Source organism: Choristoneura fumiferana, chromosome 22 (assembly GCF_025370935.1).
Source record: "Choristoneura fumiferana chromosome 22, NRCan_CFum_1, whole genome shotgun sequence".
NCBI classification, from domain to species: Eukaryota; Metazoa; Arthropoda; class Insecta; order Lepidoptera; family Tortricidae; genus Choristoneura; species Choristoneura fumiferana.
The window spans coordinates 14,434,974-14,445,691 of NC_133493.1; the positions used below are offsets into that span (position 1 = coordinate 14,434,974).

Here is a 10,718-nt window from a genome sequence, read left to right on the forward strand (position 1 = left end):
CCGTGCACGGTGCATCGCTTGGTAGTTTAACTAGTTTTCGTTTTGCTGCTGAACGCATAACACACAAGTACAACCATCGGTTCAAATATACAAAACAATTGTCGTTTTAAATATATACAAGTATACAGTTTTTGCCTTGACATGGACCAAGAAAAACGTATTCTCCTGCTCCTACTGCTAAGACGACGAATGAAGAAAAAACAGAAACGAACATATTGGGTGAATCCATACATGTCTTTAATGAACCATGATGGAGAGATTTTTATGCACTATTTACTTGCGTGTTATGCGTTCAGCAGCAAAACGTAAACTAGTTAAACTACCAAGCGATGCACCGTGCACGGCGTCATACACGGCACCGCGCCGTGATACGACGCCGTTCGCGGCGCCGTGTACGGCACCGTTCGCGGCGCCGTGTTTCGGCACGAACGCCGTTTGACGGCGCCGCGCCGTGACACCGTAGACGGCACCGTACGGCGACATGTGTCCAGGCCCTTAGGTACTTATTAGCCGTTACCCGCGACTTCGTCCGCGTAGAATTCGGTTTTACCTATCCCGCGGGGACTATGGAATTTTCCGGGATAAAAACTAGCCTGTCCTTCCCCGGGATGCAAACTATCTGTATACCGAATTTTATCTAAATCGGTTTACGGTTTATGCGTGATGAAGTAATAAACAAAAAAGAAACAGACTTACAAACTCGCATTTATTATATTTAGTGAGATTGATACTTCAGAAAATTTACTCGTAGAAAAAGTGTCGTTTATAAATGAACGTTTTGATTCATGACGTCCTCTTATCAAACAACACACAGGCACCCTAACTTCAGTGTACATGGATGTACAGGGTGTCCGAGCTATATCACAGAATAAATAATAGTACAAGTATATACAGGATGCGTGGGAGCGCGCGGCTGGCGGCAATCGCGGGAAATTGCGTTTATCCCGATCGCTTCTGCCGGCTCATAGATGGCGCTAACTGTAGAGGGGATATTGCATTTGTTACATTGAAGCCTTGGAGTGATGATTGTACTTTTATTTTTTGTGATAACTTGTAATTGTGTACTGTAAACTGTTTTTGCGAATAGCGAATAAATTATTCTCATTCTTAAGTAATGAAATTCTGTTTGTGGAGTACGATATGTTTTTTCATTAAGTATCTGCTCCTGTTAAAGGGCCCACCTGGTATACCAGTCAAAAGAAAATTAAGTGCCATTTTACAAGGAATGTTATGTTAACCTAACCAACTAAGAAATATTGACCCGATTTTGATTAAACATATACAAGAACCACCACAAGGCAATAAGCTTTCAGCTAGGCGCCTAGCATAGGCTTTGGCTTCTTGAGCATATTTTTGAAAGCCACGCTTTACGTTAGCTAGACAGACTAACAGACAGACACGGGCAAGAAAAAAGAAAGAATAAAGAAATTTATTCACTAATACAGAAGACACACAACACATCATATCTAGTTCCTCCAGAAACCTAACATATCTAGTTCTTTAATTTTTGAATACATCTACAGAAGCCTCTACCATTCTTTCCGCTCGATACACCGCTTCAACACCCTCATCTGCAACTAGCTATAAACTCTACGGATTTACGATAAGACGCAAATTTCAATACACCGATGCAAGAGTAGAACAAGTTTTAATAAGCTGTAAGTCAATGCAGTAAGGCTCAATTTGCAACTTGGCAATTGGCATCTTCGAAGGTCGCGGGTGAGCAAAGAAATTCTTTTAGTTCATTTACTAGTGATCGTTTTTTTTGCGTACATTCTTTGTCAATTTTGACAAGATTCAATTATCGACTAATTTCAGGATGGACAATTTTCCTTGGTGATGTAGGTACTTCAAATTGTTCTTCTTTGACGTATAATTTCTAATTTTCCATTTGCACCAAATAACAATAAATTGTATCGACGTATATTTAAACGGTATCACCTCTTAAGTTAGCGACCGATTACTCAATAAAAATACCTATCTAAAACTCCAAAGCAACCCTTCCCACTGCCAAGGGTTTTTTAGTAGTATAAGTTTCGCAAATCAAAGACTTTGGCAGCGGAAATATCAAGTTTTCGTGATACGGAACCCGCCATTACACCATTCAATGTAATAATCAGTATTTTAAACTACTATTGTTTAAAAACCAGCGTTGCGAGACCTCTCGTTCCACGATTCTATGCATTAACGCGGTGGTCGCTTGCAGCTCTAAGTACACTGGTTCTTTTTACTTAAAGTAATTGAATTATTGAATTATACCCCCAGTTTCCTGTTTTTTTTACAGGATGGAGACGTCAAATTTTAATCAAATTATACAACAAAAGGACAAGGTTATGATTAGGTTCTTTGTATGATTTGTATTGATTAGCCGACAATGGATAGAAATGGAAATGTAAAAAAACACAATAATGCATTTATTTCGTTTAAATAGGTCAAAAATGAATAGGTCAACGAAAAGGGGATTGCAGATGCGTTGCTAACCTAGACGCCTAAGATGGGATACCTCAAGTGCCAGTAATTTCACCGGCTGTCTTACTCTCCACGCCGAAACACAACATTGCAAGCACTGCTGTATCACAGCAGGATTAGCGAGCAAGATGGTGGTAGCAATCCGGGCGGACCTTGCACAAGGCCCTACCACCTGCCTATTATTCTTACTAATATCATGCCAAACAAATAGTTTGAGATCCTAGGAAAGAAATAGGATAGTTTGTATCCCAGAACAATGCACAGTTCCCGCGGGATACAGACAGGGTCACAGGCAATAATTAGGGGCTGTTTCACCATCCATTGATTAGTGTTAACTGCCGGTTAAATGTGATGCCGTCTGCGTCTATTCGAACAAAACAAATAGAGACGGAATCACATTTAACCGTCAATTAACACTAATCAATGGATGGTGAAACAGCCCCTTAGTATTGCATAGGTAGACCATAAACAGCACACATTGGTAATACCAGTCAAGGTTTCTGTATTGATTGAGCTACCTTCATACCTAATTTCAAATTTCCAGGATAACTGGAAGTACCCTGTATGTTTTGACCCAGCAACTGGTTTAAAAACATCTTTTCTAATCTGTATTGTTCGGTTATTTGACTGCTCCAAAGGCTAGCAAATCAAATTTCAATTTCGATCCTGTTTCACAACGTTTTTTTCCAAAATCAAAACTAAACCAAAACTCCAAGTTTACGCTGAAACTTGCCGTAACCATACGTTCAATCGGCCACTACCGAACACCGCTTCTAACTAATTTGCGTCCATACATAATCCGTTCAAGTACTCGTTCACCCACATAAATCCTCATTCTCCCGACGCTTCATCATAATCCCATCCAAACTAACTAATTGAGAAGCGGCCCTATTCACGGCCAACTCTTAGAGATATCGTATAACAAGTGCTAAGCGCCGCGACGCCATTTTGTTATAACAATGGCGGGTTGCGCAAACGTAAGATTAGCCGACCAATTTCATTCAATACCCATACAAATCGGCGCGTAAAAGAATATAGCCAACTCAATGTGACACCCGTGTTACAGAAAACTGAATCTTACTTATACGTTTTAAAGCTCTTGGTTTGCTTTTTCGGGGTTTGTAAGATGATATGGGGGTTAGAAGGGTGTCTTTCAAAGTGGCCGAAACTTCTGGGAAGTTGTGTAAAGATTTGTCGGTCACATCAGAAAGATTAGTTGTTTGTGAACTACCGAAGTTGTTGGTTTTTGTTAGGACTCTCACTTTCTTGGTAAAGGCAATGTTGATGTTCCGATAGTTCTATCCCCTGGTAGCAGTACGACTGTGGGTATTGTATTGATATTTCTGCAATGTCGATTTCCGTAGAGCTGGCAGCTTCCTCGCACAACGAATCAGCATTGCTATACAGCGAGGAAATGCTGCCAGCATCTTTGGGTCCATGCCGCGGGGGGACACTTTTTAAATATCTTTTAGTCATAGTTTAGTTATTAGTTTGTTTTACTTTTATTCATACTTTAAAATTAGTCTAATTTTAATTATTCATTTGTACCAATAAAGGTACCACAAATTTTCCCTTAAAAAACTAAACGGGATATAAAACTGAAAAAGTAACCTCCTGACCAACTTTGACAATTACAAAACCCCCCGAAATTGTCATTATGAAATTCAATATCTCAACTGATTTTTATAAATACATTGTTTTAGCCACCAAGTACTGCAAGGAAATTCGCTTTCACGTAAATAATCGTTTGAATTGTCGATTACTGAAAGTGCATAAGTACCTGCTAAATTATTTTTATTTTTGGAAAGAGATCGAGCGCACACTTCGTTCACTAGTATGTTTCTTATTTTTAAACGGATATTGATATTTTTATATCATTCGTTTTATTTTTAACCCCCGACGCAAAAAGAGGGGTGTTATAAATTTGAAGCCGATGTCTGTCTGTCTCTGGTATCGTAGCTCTTATCCGCCTGGAGTCTGAAGTAAGATTTTTCTTGTCCCATACAAAGGTGTTTTAAAATTCATTCATTAGAAAAAACCTTCCATTAAGAGAAAGATAATTCAAATTATTCCCGCTTTACATTAGCTACTTTTTGTCCAAGGAAAGTCCTGAACTGTTCTGCGTAATGCAGGCAAAGTTGAATAGCTACATAATAATAATAATAACTCAATTTCAAAGCTGCTTTCTCTAATAGCTTAATAAAAACCGATGCTGAACGTGAAATCATAAAAATCGCCGCAGCGACCTAACAAATTAAAGGAAAAGCAAATCGGTTAATTACATAATTACTCCAATTAGGCGCGCCGAGCGCCATCTCTCGTTTTATTAAAGACTTAATTATACTAAAGTAAATGAAAGATTCTGCAAACTTGCCTGCCGAGCTCCCCAAACGATATAACAGCCACGCGATACCCCGAAAATTCAGCTTTAATTCCAAGTGTTACACCTCCTTTTTGGTTGGTGCTTGGATGGTGGTTAGGTCGTTCTTGCGTTAGGGTTTCGAAGCTGACAAATACTAATTAAACTCTTAGAAGCAAGTATGGCGGCGTCTGTGCGGAATTGAATTAGCGAGTTAGCGACTTTGTGCGGAGACGGACTTTTGTTTGCCCGGCGAGCTTGCAATTAAGATGTGTTTCCTGTACGAGGAACTGATGTCAGAGCAGATTAGGAGCGCGTATTCTGCTTAAAATACGGAATCGCAGTGACATGCCGTAAACATCAGGACTTTACCGAATAAGAGTCATGACGTTTACGGCACGTCACTCCGTATCCGCACCGTTTGCGTATTTTAAGAGCAGTGTGGAAAGCATGCAAAAAAAAACTGCGATTCCGTGCCGTCACCGTTTTTTAAGCAGCGGTATGACCGCTCCAATTCGGCTTCTGTTTGACACTTATTCAATAAACTATTTAATATTCTTAACTTGTTTCTTCGTTTCTTAACGTATGTGAATACCTACCTAGGCTAGCAATAATATTACTTAAAATCTCGTGAGACATACCTATTGATTAATTACTAAATTAAATGATTCAACTCATGATTATAAGCCATGAACGGTCCGACTAGTATCGATCTTTTCAAAAAAATCTTCCGATTCTGTTGTGCCCGTCTCCGTCTGCGAGGAAATCATTTATTGCTTTCCATTTCCATCCATACTTACCAGGATCTCAAACTATTTCCATATGAAATTTCATCTTAAACCAGTTCATTGGTATAATGCATTATAGTTCAAGTGGCAATGGGCAAGCCACATTGCTGGAGAATACATTGTAATGAAATTTCTACACAGGGTAGCGGGTCGCTGCAGGTGAGGAATTAAACCAAGGTTTTGGTGCAACAAGATGTTTATTTGTAAGGATACTCACAATTATCCCGCTCCCATCAACCATACAAACACTGTGTATAATTTAAATCCTACTTCCTTATGAAAACTAAGGGTCGTGAATGCAATTGGCCAGTGATTTGTGATTACTTAACTATCTGTATAATCTAAATAAAGGTAACTCCTATACCTCGGCTCCGAAGCTGCCAAACCTGGCTGCAGGCCACTGTGGGCCACTCTAGGACGCCGCCTCGTGCTCGACGTCCCAGCGCCACCGACAGTAAACCACGCTGGGCAGGCCAACCAGCTCCACAGCCGCCAGGGCTCCTTGAAACACTTCTACACGAAGCCACAACAACCACACTTCAGCCCGTGTCTTAGCACCTCCTGTGGACGGATCATGGATTAGAAATAACTCCAGTGGGGTCCCTCAAGGACAGAAGGGACCAGCTCGCTTAGCCTGGTTGACAGACCACCATGAAATTTGGAAATTAGTTAAGCACGCACCGTGGAGGAAATGCAGACTTGCTTAGCGCCGCCTGGGTCACGCTGTCTACTCCACGAAGGCGCAAGACTTTGGACACCACAGCGATCTACAAGCAAAGATCGAGGATTAGAGTTGTCGACCCAAAGGGGAGGCAGGGCTCCAACGGTTTGTCCACATACCACTGAATTCCGGAAGACACTACACTCGTCACACACACACAAACCCCACTGAAAAATGAAAAATAAGTAAAGAGAAACGCTGACAGCGTATTCAGACGCCTTTACCAGGTCCATCAAGAGGAACTCACCAAAAACAGAAAATAATTCCCACTTAGGAACACAACTACTCTTCAACCATCAATCAAAATGGCTGCTCACCCAAAACGCGGCCTCATGCTCGTAGAGCTGTCACTGTTGCCATGTACGATTTTTTTTTTTTTGAAGGACATCACTAGAGTCAAAATCCAAATTTTTACTTTCCAAAACCAACCATTAAGAGAAAATAATTATTGAATCCATATTCCTGTAAACGATCTACACAAACGGAGATTAATTTAAATGTCCTTAAATCAAATGAAAAAACGCCGAATTATGAGATGAACAGAAAAAACATTGACTCGAAAACTCTTGCTGTCACCTGTCAAAATGACAACCTTACAACACCCCTCCTCCCAGACGAATTTCCCGACAAAAAGGAGAGAAATTCCAGCTGGCCCCCAGCTACCTCCACGTAACCCTGAAAACCCCGCCAAGAAACGAAATCAGTTGCACCAAAAAAAAATTTTTTTTTTTTTTTTTTTAAAACCCTCGCGACAACACGGTCTCAACAAAACAGCAAGCAAGGGCGATCACCGTTCAAGTCAGGTTAGAAAATAAAAGTATAGTGAGAACGTTATGTATAACATACCGAAACGTCCACGTCACATGGAGAGGGACCACCAGAGTTGACGACAAAAGCTCTCTCAAGAAAAGGTCAGCTAGACCCGCCTAAGCTACCGAGTGGTCAACGTCGGCGGCGCGGCGAGCGAGAGCGACCAGCGCGGGCCGCGCGTCCGACGTTCACACACCCTTAAAACAAACAAAAATTAAACGAAATAGCAATAAAAACGTAACACATGCTGTTACGCAATGCTGGGACTGACCCACCAGGGTCGAGATTAGTCGGCGTCGGCGGCACGGCGAGCGAAGGCGACTGACGCGGGCCGTGCGTCCGACACCCACCTACTCGATTAAAATTTAAAGTAAAAAAGTTTGTAAAAAAAGGGCATAAATATGCCTGTAAAGAAAATTGTAAAAAAAAAAAATAAAAGAGTTGGTGTTCCAAAGGATCATTTTCTGTTCCGTGGGATAAGATGCGAGTAACGACTATTGTCATCCTACCGACCAGCTCTACATAGAGTCAGCCCCTTTCCGGTACCACTTTCATATCTTTAATATGCCATTTTCCTACAGGTTTGCCATTCCCATCCTCCAACTCATATACTAATTTCGAGAGTTTCCTAACCACACGACATTTTTCATATTTTGGGGCCAACTTGGATGCAAAATACTTAGATGCGTCACTTTGTTTAAAGGATCGTTTCCACACAATATCTCCAATCTCAAACTCCAGATCTCGCCGCCGCTGATTGTAGTATTTAGCATTTATTTGGTGAGCCTTCGTTAACTCCTCCTTAACCTCAGCAAACACCTGTTTAAGCTCGCCCAAATTATTGTAAAGGTCACTACGTGACGAAAAGATAATTTCATTAAGGTCTTCGAAATCTTTGTAAATACTACCATCAGCCACAGCCTCACGTCCATGCACTAAAAAGAAAGGGGTATAACCCGTAGCTAAACTCACAGATGTATTTATTGCAAATTGAATTTTGTGTATATTAACGTCCCAGGTACGATGGTCGGTACCGACAAAACTAGAGACAGCTGTCAAAATAGTCCGATTTTGTCTCTCTACGGGATTAACCTGAGGCGTATAAACAGGTCCAAAATGTACTTGAGGTATTTGATATTTGCGGTATAATGACTGAACCTCGTGGCCGCAAAAGTTAGAAGCATTGTCAGACATAATTGTTTGTGGAATTCCATGGACAAGAAACACATGATCCTCGAGCCGTTGCGCTATCACCTTACCGGTGGCACGGCGTAAAGGAAACAATAAGCAATACTTTGTGAAATAACACGACACCACAAGCAGGTTAGTATTTTGCATCCTAGACATAGGTAAAGGCCCAACAATATCAATACTGAGACACTGGAATGGACGCGAGCAGACCCTAGCACTACCCATTAACCCCGGTGTCTTAACATTGGGGCATTTATAAGCGTTGCAAACGTCACATTCGGAAATAAACTTGATTGTATCTTGGTACATACCAGGCCAAAAATAACGCAACTTCAACCTCTGGTAGGTTTTGGCTATTCCTAAGTGAGCTGCCGTTGGCTCTGAGTGGTTCCCCATTAGAATAGCATGTCTTAAGTCACTTGGAACAACCTCCTTCCAGTCATAGTCTGATCGCAGTTTACTCTTTGACTTGGTATATCGAAATAGCTTATTGTTAATAATTTGAAAATTTGGACAACTCCTAGCTTTATCACGACAACGCTTATAAATGTCACAATACCACGGATCATTTGTCGCGGGTTCCAAGGTGGATACTGGCACCGCTCTGGAGAGCGCGTCAGGCACCACATTATCGATACCGCGCCTATGTTCTATTGTGAAATTATAAGGTGACAAGCGACAGCCCCACCTCTCAATCGACCGCTAGGGTTCTTCAAATTCAAAAACCACTTCAAACTGGCGTGGTCCGTGAAGATTTTAAATGGCTTGCTTCCCTCTAGGTATGGGCGGAAATGTTCTACCACGAACACCACCGCTAGTGCTTCTCTTTCTGTAGCAGAGTAGTTACGCTCGCAGGGTGTTAGTGCGCGACTACAAAAGGCAATCGGATGTTCTTCACCATCACAAGTCTGCGTTAAGGTACCGCCTATCCCGAAATCGGAAGCGTCGCAGTGAACGGCAAAAGGTTGGTCAAAATCTGGGCAAGCCAGAACCGGGGCACTTGTTAAAGCGGTTTTTAAATCTTCAAAAGCCTTATTAGCCTGAGCGGACCAATCAAAAGGCGGGGCGCCTTTGCGCGTAGACGTGAGAGCGTTTAGTGGTCCCGCAATTGAACTAAAATTTTTAATGAAGCGTCTGTAATAGGAGGCGGTTCCCAGAAAACGCTTCACATCCTTTCTAGAGGCGGGGTGGGGAAATTTTTGATAGCACTAATTTTATCGGGATCCGTTCTTAACCCATGCCGGTCAACTACATAGCCCAAGTACTTCAATTGACTACGGAAAAAACTTGATTTGGCCAGATTTATTGTAAGATTCGCCTTTCAAAACGAGCAGCCACGGCACGCAGCAGAGCCAAATGTTCCTCAAAGGTGGCCGACACACAGATTAGATCGTCCAAGTATGACCAGACCTTGCCTTCAAACTCGGGTCCAAACAATCGATCCATCAGACGCTGCTGCGTAGCTGGTGCTGAAGTCAAACCGAAAGCCATCACTTTGTACTGAAATAGACCGCGGCCAGGAATTGTAAATGCAGTCTTTTCTTTCGAAGACGGATGTAACGGAATTTGATGAAAAGCCGACTTTAAGTCTATTGATGTTAAATATTTGGCCTCTTTCAAGCTATCTAATATTTGTGAAATATACGGTAAGGGGTAAGAGTCGTGTTTGGAAACATCATTAAGTTTGCGACTGTCCAAGCAAAATCGAAGAGAACCGTCAGCTTTAGGTGCTAAAGTGACGGGACTATTCCATGGGCTAGTGCTAGGCTCTACTAGGTCGTCGCGCAACATCTCGTCTAACTGTCGGTTAAGTTCCCTTAACCTTTCGGGTGACATCCTATAAAAACGTTGTTTAATGGGTACGGCATCACCGTATCAATTGTATGTGCAATGAGATTGGTGCGTCCTAAACCTTTACGCTCCGCAGAAATGTTTTCAAATTTCTGTATAACCTCTAACGCCTGACACTTTTGAATCTCATTAAGAGAATCAAAGTCACTCAAATGAACCTCAGAAACCTCACAATCACTAACGTTCTCTCGGGAACCGTGCCACATAACGCGAGGGACCTCCGGAGCTATACCAAAGGCCCTCCAAAAATTAATACCTAATAACAAGTCCGTCGTCACGCCGGGTATGATATAAACTTGAACAACAACAGTCTTAACGTCAACCGTAACCGGTAGTATTACATAACCAGTGACGGGAGACGACGAGCCTTTGCTGTTTTTATTACGTCGAGATCGTGGACCTGTACCTAGTGACGTGATTGGGTAAACTGTGTAAATGTTATTGTTATTATAGATATTTCTGAACCCGAGTCAGCAAGCCACTATGCACAGATCCGTAAATGGAGACGTTTTTAAATGGTCGATGGTCA

General features: G+C 41.8%; 1 protein-coding gene and 1 long non-coding RNA gene across 3 annotated transcripts in view; one reads left to right on the forward strand and one right to left on the reverse strand.

Moving 5' to 3' along the window:
• Positions 1 to 10,718, forward strand: part of LOC141440567 (retina and anterior neural fold homeobox protein 2-like) — a 93,478-nt gene that overhangs the window by 27,457 nt on the left and 55,303 nt on the right. The gene's annotated exons all lie outside the window — the stretch shown is intronic.
• LOC141440429 (uncharacterized) lies at positions 5,795 to 6,480 on the reverse strand. Of its 2 annotated transcripts, XR_012452698.1 has the most exons (3): positions 6,457 to 6,480; positions 6,298 to 6,383; positions 5,795 to 6,177 (listed from the first exon to the last, which is right to left on the reverse strand). It is a non-coding gene; the product is annotated as an uncharacterized lncRNA (long non-coding RNA). The 2 variants fall into 2 exon arrangements; XR_012452697.1 differs by lacking the exon at positions 6,457 to 6,480 and having other exon boundaries at positions 6,298 to 6,450.